Below are 10,326 nucleotides of genomic sequence, written 5' to 3' on the forward strand. Positions count from 1 at the left end.
CGGCCGGAAATATGCCGGAAAAACTGGCTTTTTGGTTAAGTTTTCATTATTTTTCTCTGATTTTTTGCACAAAGATGTGTATTAGCAATGCTCAAAATATGACCTAGTCCGATTTTTGAGGAAATTTTTTTACAGTAGAACAGTAGTACAGTAGAACAGTAGAACAGTAGTACAGTAGAACACTAGTACAGTAGTACACTAGTACAGTAGTACACTAGTACAGCAAAACACTAGTACAGTAGTACAGTAGAAAACTAGTACAGTAGTACAGTAGAACAGTAGTACAGTAGAACAGTAGTACAGTAGAACAGTAGTACAGTAGAACAGTAGTACAGTAGAACACTAGTACATTAGTACACTAGTACAGTAGTACACTAGTACAGTAGAACACTAGTACACTAGTACAGTCACTAGAACACTAGTACAGTAGAACACTAGTACAGTAGTACACTAGTACAGTAGTACAGTAGAACACTAGTACAGTAGTACACTAGTACAGTAGTACACTAGTACAGTAGAACACTAGTACATTAGTACAGTAGAACACTAATACAGTAGAACACTAGTACAGTAGTACAGTAGAACACTAGTACAGTAGTACAGTAGAACACTAGTACAGTAGAACACTAGTACAGTAGTACAGTAGAACACTGGTACAGTAGAACACTAGTACACTAATACAGTAGAACACTAGTACAGTAGTACAGTAGAACACTAGTACAGTAGTACAGTAGAACACTAGTACAGTAGAACACCAGTACAGTAGTACAGTAGAACACTAGTACAGTAGTACACTAGTACACTAGTACACTAGTACAGTAGAACACTAGTACACTAGTACAGTAGTACAGTAGAACACTAGTACAGTAGAACACTAGTACAGTAGAACACTAGTACAGTAGAACATTAGTACAGTAGTACACTAGTACAGTAGAACACTAGTACACTAGTACAGTACGAACAGTAGAACACTAGTACAGTAGAACACTAGTACAGTAGTACACTAGTACAGTAGAACACTAGTACAGTAGTACACTAGTACAGTAGTACACTAGTACAGTAGAACACTAGTACAGTAGAACACTAGTACAGTAGAACACTAGTACAGTAGAACACTAGTACAGTAGAACACTAGTACAGTAGAACACTAGTACAGTAGTACACTAGTACAGTAGTACAGTAGAACACTAGTACAGTAGTACAGTAGAACACTAGTACAGTAGAATACTAGTACAGTAGTACAGTAGTACAGTAGTACAGTAGAACACTAGTACAGTAGTACAGTAGAACACTAGACCAGTAGTACAGTAGTACACTAGTACAGTAGAACACTAGTACAGTAGTACAGTAGAACACTAGTACAGTAGTACACTAGTACAGTAGTACACTAGTACAGTAGTACACTAGTACAGTAGTACAGTAGAACACCAGTACAGTAGAACACTAGTACACTAGTACAGTAGTACAGTAGAACACTAGTACAGTAGTACAGTAGTACAGTAGTACAGTAGAACACTAGTACAGTAGTACAGTAGAACACTAGACCAGTAGTACAGTAGTACACTAGTACAGTAGAACACTAGTACAGTAGTACAGTAGAACACTAGTACAGTAGTATACTAGTACAGTAGTACACTAGTACAGTAGTACACTAGTACAGTAGTACAGTAGAACACCAGTACAGTAGAACACTAGTACAGTAGTACAGTAGTACAGTAGAACACTAGTACAGTAGAACACTAGTACAGTAGAACATTAGTACAGTAGTACACTAGTACAGTAGTACAGTAGTACAGTAGAACACTAGTACAGTAGTACACTAGTACAGTAGTACAGTAGAACACTAGTACAGTAGAACACTAGTACAGTAGTACAGTAGAACACTAGTACAGTCATCATCATCATTGCTCGACCGCAGTCGAGACAATGGATTCCACTCGCTGGCGCCAGGAGTCGCGGTTGCGCATAGCAGTGCCCAGGTCGCTAAGATCAAGGCCTGTATCCCTGCTCACCACATCCGGAAAGGTAAGTTTTCTCGATCTCTGAGCCACACGTTTAGGTTTCCAAAGCAATAGGGAGGAAATAACCTCAGATGAGGCACGGAAACAATGACCAGCAAATTGAACGCGCTTGGCTTTAAGGAGGAGGGAGATTGGTTTCAAGGAACCGTATATGGTGCGTTTTGTTGGATGGTCACGCCAAGAGAGATTTTTAACCCTTCTCAGAAGTCTGGTATAGGTACCGTCTAGTTGCTTTTCAAACTTTTTGGTAAGGGACCAGGTTTCTGAACCATACATAAGAATTGGCTCAATAGTTGACTTGAAAATTTTAACTTTGAGACTAGAGTCGATGAAGGAAGATGACCAAATACTATGCAGCTTATTGCATGCACTCCAAGCTAAACCTTTGCGAATTTTAAAGTCTTTTTCAGAAGAAGAGATGTAAGAACCAAGATATTTGTAGTCTTCTACCTTTCGTAGGTTTGTACCAGATATTGTTTTAATATTGTCTGATGATTCGTTAACATTAAGAGTCAAATATTCGGTTTTGGACTCATTGAGGTATAGGCCTGTACAGTTTGCAGCAGATTCAAGAGCAATTAGAAGATTTTGTGCATCCTCTAGGGTAGAGCTGATAAGTGCTATGTCGTCAGCAAAGTCTGTATCTGTTAAATGAACGGCAGGATTACGTGGACCAAGCCTACGTTGAAGAAGAAAACCGCAGCTAGATATTTTATCAACAGAAACGCGCATAAGGTAATCGACAACTAGAATAAAGAGAAATGGTGCAAGGGTATCACCCTGGAGAATACCAGCTAAAATAGAAAAAGTTGAAGTCTCACCATCAGGTGTTTGTACTGAGGATTTGGTATTAGTGTACAGAAGTTTTATGGCATCAATGATCTTTTGAGGGATGCCGTAAAGAGAGAGAATATCAAACATTAAGTCGCGATCAACCGAATCAAAGGCTTTCTTGAAATCAACAAAAATCAAAATTGCTTCAAGATTGAAGTTTCTAGCTTCCTCTAAGATTCGTCGAAGAGCAAGAACTTGGCTTAAAGTAGAACGACCACTTCGAAAACCGTTTTGATTTTTACGAAGAATGGGTTCAACATGAAGCCGTATTCTATTTAGAAGAAGCTTATTATAGATTTTTGCTGCGATTGGGAGAAGAGAGATACCACGATAGTTTGTGGCAAGACTAAGGTCTCCCTTTTTTGGTACTGGAACGATGGTCGATTTTAACCAGTGTGTTGTACAAACTTTGTCTTCAAACGCGAGGTTGCAAAGCTTTAAAAGGATATCATGAAAATTTCTGTCCTTCCAAATAATAGGTGGTATGTTATCTGGACCGAGGGCCTTGCATGATTTTGTTGTGGAAAGGACCTTTGTCAACTCTTCCATGGAAAAAGAAAAAGTAGATATATCTAGAGGGGGAGAAATTTGCTCTCGTGGAAGAAAGTTATTTGTTGCTAACACCGGTTTTTTACCTAAAAGATTTTTGAAATGCTGTAACCAATTATCTAAGCGTTTTTTATCCGAGCCACCTTTCAGCTGGATGGACGGTTTTGAGTTCTTGCCACTTAGTTTTTGTACTACTTTCCAAGCATCGCGATGAGAATTTTTGGAAAATTGCTCAGACATGTCCTTCAGCTGAGTATCAATAAAAGAAACTTGAGCCTCTAGGTAGGCCTCGTCAAGTTTAATCTTGGCAGAGTTAAGTTGCTCCTTGCGTCTCCGCGTTGGTGCTGCATTATACAAAGAGGAAGCTTTTGTTAGATTTTCTCTTGCTTTCTTGACTAAGGGACATTCTTTTGGGTCTGATTTAGCTCGTTTTTGTTTTCTTGGAAGTTGCTCTAGGGCAACTTTTTCTGTGGAATCTTTAAGACAAGAGTACGCTAGCTCAACATTATCTTTGGTCAATTCTTCGTTGAAAAGAGTAGAGAAACGGTTAAAGACCTCAATTCCAAACATGCTACAGACTTCAGGATTTGTAGAGGCCCTTTTCCAATCTATTTGTTTTAAAGGATTAGGTTTTGAAGGTTTGGAAGAGCGAAGACTAAGTTTGACCTTAGAAGATACGATGCGATGATCAGTACTCACAGTAGCAAAGGAAGAATATGCTCTTGAGTCCTGTATGTTATTACGCCATTTTTTCCGGAAAATGATATAGTCGATCTGTGCTTTATCGCCGTTTGGATATTTGAAGGTCCAGAGATGATTAGCACATTTCATGAAGGAGTTATTTGAGGAAAAAAGGTCAAATTCTTGTAGAAGATCTAAAAGGTGTTCACCGTTACGATTTGTAGCCTTGTCAAATGAAAAAGGAACATCAGGGTAGGCAAGTTTGGCATTAAAATCACCGGCTATGGAGAGAAAATTATGCCTTGGAATATGGCTAAGCAAGTTTTTAAGTGACGAATAAAACTCCTCGACATCTTCCTCGGGAGCACTGTTGTGGGGGCTATAGGCACACACTACTGTTAAAACTGGGTTGCTGGAAAATTCAGCAATCACGATTCTAGGTGTAATTTTTTCAATTCTTATTAAGTTGCTGGCTGCTCTAGATGAAAGAAGAAAGCCAATCCCTCCAACAGAAGCGTTAACCGTGTTTTTTGTTGCAGATGAGGTGATAAGCTGGGAGGAAGAAATAGAATCGTAAATTAAATCATCGTCAGGGTGAAATATTCGATGTTCTTGAAGAGCAATGATGTCTATAGAGTTATTAGACATGGAGAGTACAAGTTCGTTAAGTTGTGATGGTCCGCTTAGTGTGCGAACGTTAAAAGTACTGATTTTTAAGAAGTTAGAACATCTTAAAAGTTTTGTTGGTTTTGATTTTGATTGATCAGGTTCCATCTTATCTGGAGAGACCCTCCCATTGGGGTTTAAGATCTCACCTTCATTGGATCCCAAGGTGGAATCAAAGAGAGAAGAATGATCGAGAAAAGCAGGGGCTTGACCGGTAATCAAAGGCTTATCCCTGTTAGGGACTACCAATTGATCCCGGACCCTGGAGCTGTATGAGAAATCCATTGTCTTTTCAAATTGCTAATATAGTATGTGTTGCGCAACGACTACATACCCATTTTCCCATAGGTGGGGCAGTTCTCAACTAACTTGAGAGTTTTCTCCTTAACCAAGAGTGGTTAGGCAGAAGAGGATCAAAAACCATATCAACTATCTGTTGTTAACTGCCTAATGATCCCTATCGCTCTACCTGCTATAGAACGAGATTTTTTAGGCTGGTATACTCCAGCTGGTGTTATATCAGAGTTTTCCTTCTCCTATTTGAATTGCCTTACTGGGCTATAAGATGCTCCAACTACACCTAATTCTCCGAAGAGTATGGAATGAAAATAAAATAAAATTGTGATTAGAATATGATACATCATTATACTTGACATTCTCGGATATATACAGATAAAAAAAAGAAGGTTTATATACAGGTTAAAAAGAACATGTGCACTAGCTTTGCTTGCTATCCAGCTACCGATTTTCAACACTAAAGTGATTAACATCGTCATTCGCTGTAAATTCAAGACGATCAAAAATTATATAACATGCAGCGATTATTAACACTGAAGTGATTATCATCGTTACAGTCGTAGAAAGATGGAAGTATAATTTAGGATATCAATGAAAAGAAGAACGGATGTCAAAAACAGCAGTGGAAGAAATGGTGAAACTGACTGTCAAGTAAAGCTAACTCGTTGGCTTTGCAGGGCAAGGGCGCCAGGCTTCGAGTGAAACCATCCTTGAGGAAGACTTGAAAGTCAACCCGCATACCCATTAGTACAGTAGTACACTAGTACAGTAGTACACTAGTACTTACAGTAGTACACTAGTACAGTAGTACACTAGAACACCAGTACAGTAGAACACTAGTACAGTAGTACAGTAGTACAGTAGAACACTAGTACAGTAGAACACTAGTACAGTAGAACACTAGTACAGTAGTACACTAGAACAGTAGTACAGTAGTACAGTAGAACACTAGTACAGTAGTACAGTAGAACACTAGTACAGTAGAACAGTAGTACAGTAGAACACTAGTACAGTAGTACAGTAGTACAGTAGTACAGTAGTACAGTAGTACAGTAGAACACTAGTACAGTAGTACAGTAGAACACTAGTACAGTAGTACACTAGAACAGTAGTACACTAGAACAGTAGTACACTAGAACAGTAGTACAGTAGTACAGTAGAACACTAGTACGGTAGTACAGTAGAACACTAGTACAGTAGTACACTAGAACAGTAGTACAGTAGTACAGTAGAACACTAGTACGGTAGTACAGTAGAACACTAGTACAGTAGTACAGTAGAACACTAGTACAGTAGTACACTAGTACAGTAGTACACTAGTACAGTAGTACAGTAGAACACTAGTACAGTAGAACAGTAGAACACTAGTACAGTAGTACACTAGTACAGTAGTACACTAGTACAGTAGTACACTAGTACAGTAGTACAGTAGAACACCAGTACAGTAGAACACTAGTACACTAGTACAGTAGTACAGTAGAACACTAGTACAGTAGTACAGTAGTACAGTAGTACAGTAGAACACTAGTACAGTAGTACAGTAGAACACTAGACCAGTAGTACAGTAGTACACTAGTACAGTAGAACACTAGTACAGTAGTACAGTAGAACACTAGTACAGTAGTATACTAGTACAGTAGTACACTAGTACAGTAGTACACTAGTACAGTAGTACAGTAGAACACCAGTACAGTAGAACACTAGTACAGTAGTACAGTAGTACAGTAGAACACTAGTACAGTAGAACACTAGTACAGTAGAACATTAGTACAGTAGTACAGTAGTACAGTAGTACAGTAGAACACTAGTACAGTAGTACACTAGTACAGTAGTACAGTAGAACACTAGTACAGTAGAACACTAGTACAGTAGTACAGTAGAACACTAGTACAGTAGTACACTAGTACAGTAGTACACTAGTACTTACAGTAGTACACTAGTACAGTAGTACACTAGAACACCAGTACAGTAGAACACTAGTACAGTAGTACAGTAGTACAGTAGAACACTAGTACAGTAGAACACTAGTACAGTAGAACACTAGTACAGTAGTACACTAGAACAGTAGTACAGTAGTACAGTAGAACACTAGTACAGTAGTACAGTAGAACACTAGTACAGTAGAACAGTAGTACAGTAGAACACTAGTACAGTAGTACAGTAGTACAGTAGTACAGTAGTACAGTAGTACAGTAGAACACTAGTACAGTAGTACAGTAGAACACTAGTACAGTAGTACACTAGAACAGTAGTACACTAGAACAGTAGTACACTAGAACAGTAGTACAGTAGTACAGTAGAACACTAGTACGGTAGTACAGTAGAACACTAGTACAGTAGTACACTAGAACAGTAGTACAGTAGTACAGTAGAACACTAGTACGGTAGTACAGTAGAACACAGTACAGTCGTACAGTATTAGAGAACACTAGTACAGTAGTACAGTAGTACAGTAGTACACTAGTACAGTAGTACAGTAGAACACTAGTACAGTAGAACAGTAGAACACTAGTACAGTAGAACACTAGTACAGTAGTACAGTAGAACACTAGTACAGTAGAACACTAGTATAATAGTACACTAGTACACTAGTACAGTAGTACAGTAGAACACTAGTACAGTAGAACACTAGTACAGTAGTACACTAGAACAGTAGTACAGTAGTACAGTAGAACACTAGTACAGTAGTACAGTAGAACACTAGTACAGTAGAACAGTAGTACAGTAGAACACTAGTACACTAGTACACTAGTACACTAGTACAGTAGTACAGTAGAACACTAGTACAGTAGTACAGTAGAACACTAGTACAGTAGTACACTAGTACAGTAGTACACTAGAACAGTAGTACACTAGAACAGTAGTACAGTAGTACAGTAGAACACTAGTACAGTAGTACAGTAGAACACTAACTACAGTAGTACAGTAGAACACTAGTACAGTAGTACAGTAGAACACTAGTACAGTAGTACAGTAGAACACTAGTACAGTAGTAGTACACTAGAACAGTAGTACGCTAGTGTTATATTAAGCTTAAGTGTTTGTTATCTCCCTAATATAAGAACCATTTTATATGAAGCTATAACCCATGTTTTGATCTTCCCACTTCTTCCCTGCCATTATTGTTTTTTTTATTTGGATGCGTGGTCAAACATCCAAGGGAGATAATTACATATTCTATTGTTATTTGCTTCGAAGAAGAAAAGTCAGGAGATTTGCAAAGCAGCGTATGCGCATTGCTGATCGCCCGCGCGGTCCACCTAATTATTTAGGCGTACACTTCAAGTCGGCATATAATTTCTTATACGCGCGCCACCATTCAGATCTCTGATTCGCTTGGACCAACCAATCAGAATATCCGCATAATCATCCTCAGATGAGAATGCAGACGATCTAGGTAAACCAAACCGTAAACATAAGAAATATCAAAATCAAAAAAAAAGTTTGCGGGCTGGATATCCAGGCTAAGCACCATGATGTAAAAAGGCCCATATTCGCTTATCTAAAGGCCCAGCTACACATCATCGCCACCAGATATACCCACTTTTTACCGCAGAATCGCAGTATTTCCTTTTCCCTCGATTTCCACCCCCACTTTAGGACTTTACAACGGAAAAATTATTAACTTTGCTTGGCATTCTTGGCAGGTAAAAATGTAACTTCAACTTTATAGGGGTCAGCTCTAAGGCCCAGGCCGTTGTGTTATTTTTGCATGTTCTTGTTCGAAAAACAGCGGAAAGATCCCAGACTCGGTGCCGCCTAGAGGAATTCTTCCCAGGAAGAGAGAAAAGCGGGTATCGGAGGATATCGTAGGGCGAGGTTAGCGAAATCGACGCTGAACAAAGTCAAAAGTTGATGTACGGCTCTAAACCCCTTTTGTATTCACTCTCTCCTGCATATTTTCATTCATTCTTCAATTACTTTGTTCGTCTTCAAGGACGGGTTTCCTTTCATTTCTGCGACTGCGCGAACTATCCTTTTAGAATTTAGAGAGTTTCCCCATTTACTTTATTAAAAGCCCCTCAAATGGAGGGTCATAAGAGTAATTAAGAAAGCCGTTTTGAAAGCGTAAGAGGTTTAATGACTTTTTGTAAAAGAAAAAACGCTCTCCTTCGAAAATCCCAGCTATCAAACGAGGAAAACCGAATAACCAAATGAAATAAATTACTCTTGCACGTAAATTACTTACAGACGTGCAGCGCTTTTTTAAGTGTGAATCTTTTTAACAGACAGGTGTTTCGACCCAACCCTGTGTAGTTCAATTATCCCTTCATCATTACCCTTATAAAAACTGGATATTTTGCCAAATCCTTTTTTACGATAAAAAGTGATAAAGGAAACTTGTTTACACAATCTAAAATTGAAAATCTTGGGTCCCGTTGTCACAAGCCAACGTTGCTCGAACCTAGTCCCCTTAAGGCTGATTTTATGGTTGATGATATAAAGTGTTTACACTTTCTTTGGGAACAAATCGGAACAAATAATATGGGCTCACATAACATTTTCAGACACAATTTTCAGCGATTTTGAACATTTGCTTTACATATCTATCATTGGGCCATGTTGTTACATGTGCAAATCTCGGTTGATGTAGTTATTATTTTTGGAAAGAAGCACATAATGATTTTTGCACATCTTAAGAAATTGGTGCATCTGTTAAATGTTGTCCGGGGGGGGGGGACTCATATGATCCAACTCACGGCATGTGCCGCCCTGAAGGGTAGGTTTTTCGAGACCTTCAAAATGCACTGTAAGGATGCACTTTTGATAGAGTTCACTACAAGGGTCTTCTTTTAAGAGAAACTGTAAGGGTGTGTTTAAAGGGACATAACAGTACTTGTGAAATTTGTAAACAAACTGTATGCAGCGGATAAAAAATCAAAATAAATGTCACATGTCAAAATAAAAAATCAAACCAAATATGGCTAATTTTGATTGTTCAATTGTTTTACAAGTTTGTTTTGGACACGTGATTTTAATTGTTCTTTTTAATGATACGTGGTTCGCGCAATGTTTACATTTTACAGTAAAAATCAGAAGTTTCTTTATAGTTTTGATTCACACCTGTTTTTTTTTTTGTTTGGTTTTTTTTTTGGGTGGCTTTAGCAAAATAAGATACGCAATCAAACTTCACTGTAAGGGTGAGAAATGTTCGGTAAATTGCACTGTAAGGGTACCTTTTAACTGCCCCAGGGCTGCATTGTAAGGGTCCGATTTTGAAAGCCATTTTTTTGCGGCACATGTTGTCATTTAGAAATCAAGTGCCCCCCCCCGGATA

This window comes from Clytia hemisphaerica, unplaced genomic scaffold, assembly GCF_902728285.1.
Source record: "Clytia hemisphaerica strain Z4C2 unplaced genomic scaffold, Clytia hemisphaerica genome assembly, whole genome shotgun sequence".
NCBI lineage: Eukaryota > Metazoa > Cnidaria > Hydrozoa > Leptothecata > Clytiidae > Clytia > Clytia hemisphaerica.